The sequence below is a fragment of the Quercus robur genome, chromosome 4 (genome assembly GCF_932294415.1).
Source record: "Quercus robur chromosome 4, dhQueRobu3.1, whole genome shotgun sequence".
In the NCBI taxonomy this organism is placed as follows: Eukaryota; Viridiplantae; Streptophyta; class Magnoliopsida; order Fagales; family Fagaceae; genus Quercus; species Quercus robur.
The window spans coordinates 10389379-10391642 of record NC_065537.1 but is presented as its reverse complement, the minus strand read 5'-3'; the positions used below and the strand labels follow the sequence as shown (position 1 = coordinate 10391642).

The window sequence follows — 2264 nt, the reverse complement described above, 5'->3', positions numbered from 1 at the left end:
GGAGTTGTTAGATACATTAACCAGCATAGGTTTAGCTGAAAATGAGACAAGTTTTATTTCTACAAGATATTTTTTTTTTTTATGAAGAGATCTTGTGAGGTTATTGTACAACAAAATAGAGGAAGTCTTCCACCAAAACATGTATAGGACTCGTTTTTCAAGCTATATAATTAACTTATTCGGTTCAAGTAGTAGAATTTTATGAATTTTTACATATTTTTGTTACCCAATGAATCAATTAAAATATTCTCTTATGCTCTAAGTCTCAAATAAACGCATAGCTAATAACACATGAACTTATGTGTGCTTAAAAAGAGTATATTATTGATACAAAGTTTTAGCATAACTTACTCATCCATTACTGAAAATATTTTATACAAGCGAGATATCTATCATCTTTTACAAAATATGTATTTCACAGTTGCATGACATCCACGTATTATAAGAAAAATGATAGGTACATATATCAAATGTATAAGATAATCGTACATCACCAAAATAATTTGGATGAACCCTAATTGAAATGAAATAAAAAAAATTGTGTCAAGTCCAAATCAAAATCGAGAGCTATGAAAATGAAAATGAAAAAACTAATTTATAACTAATATATATATATATATATATTTTTTTTTTGATGTGTTTTAGATGATGCGCTAAAAAAAAGGAGTGCAATAAGAAATATAACAAATAAAAATTATGCATTAAGATCTTAAAATAAATTTATCAATGGTTAGGGTTAAAGGAAATGGTAAATGTAATTATTTATCTAATAATTCTAACACTTCCTCTCGACTCCCCTTTAATTTAAATGAAAAGTAGGGTGAAGACAAGGTTTTAATTAAGGATCTCGTGCTTTGATACTATGATAAATTACAAATTGTAAGTTTAAGTAGTGCAGAAGAATTGAGGGAATTTAATTATTTAAACATTACTGACTGACCCACACTCCATTTCTACAATATACGTTTTTTAAAAAATTTCAAAAAACACTTAAAAAAAAAACTATTTTTTGAAAACAAAACCATAAAGTCAAATCCCCCACTATATATAAACCTCAGTTTCATTTGCTCCAGATTTTGTAGCCTATATTGTGTAAAAACTCAAAAACACAGAAAACACTCACACTCTCTCACTCTCACTAAAATTAAAATGTGCCAGGGCTTTGTTCCCCTGTATCCGGCGCTCCTCGCTGTCATAGTGCTCCTCTTTCTGAGCCCTACTATTGCATGGCGCCCATGGCCCCACAACAAAACCAAGGCTCAATTAGATTCGATCTTCGGAGACTCCAAGAAATTCGAGACCTCATCATCGAAGTTTGTCCACATGAAATACCACATGGGACCTGTCTTAACCGCCAACATAACTGTCCATGCAATTTGGTACGGCACGTGGCAACGTAGCCAAAAGAAGATCATTCAGGAGTTCATCAACTCAATCTCACTGTACAGCTGTACACGAACAAAACAGGTGCAAACATTTCCAGAATGGTGCATTCAGGATAGGAGAAGAACGATTGGTTTTACTAGAACGGAAAGTCCCTCATGCGCTTAGCCATTCAGCGCGTGATTAAGAGCGCCATAACAGCCAGGTCGAAACCATTACAAGTGAACGCGAGAAGTGGTTTGTATCTTTTGCTCACATCTGATGACGTGGTCGTTTAGGATTTCTGCAGGCAAGTTTGTGGGTTCCACTATTTTACATTACTGTTAGTCGTGGGGTACATGCTCCCTTTCACGTGGGTGGGGAACTCTCAGAAGCTTTGTCCAGGCGTCTATGCATACTCGTTCGTCGTACCAGATTATATAACGGGGCTTAAGCCGTTAAAGTCACCCAACAGTGACATGGGTGTGGATGGCATGGTGAGCGTGATTGGGCATGAGATTGCTGAGCTGGCAACAAACCCTTTACTGAATGCCTGGTACGGTAGCGGGCAAGGGCAAGACTCGAGCTTCAAATTAGAGATAGCTGATTTGTGTGAAGGAATCTATGGTACCGGTGGTGGTGGGTCCTACACAGGACAACTACTTAATGGTGAGGATGGTGCCGCGTTTAACATGAATGGGATTAGATGGCGGTTCTTAGTTCAGTGGGTTTGGAATCACGTGGTTAATTACTGTTCTGGACCAAATGCACTTGGTCAAAATAGCAATACCATTACCGTTGGCCCATCACCACACTCTCTATTATTTTTCGTGTATTTGGGTTTGTTTTTCTTTTTCTTCTTTTTTGGTGTTTTTATTAAGTGGGAGTTTAGGTTTTGGTGA

General features: G+C 36.3%; 1 pseudogene; it reads left to right on the top strand.

The window, feature by feature from the left end:
• Positions 1–1149: 1149 nt before the first annotated feature.
• On the top strand, positions 1150–2264 carry LOC126721333 (protein EXORDIUM-like 3; annotated as a pseudogene).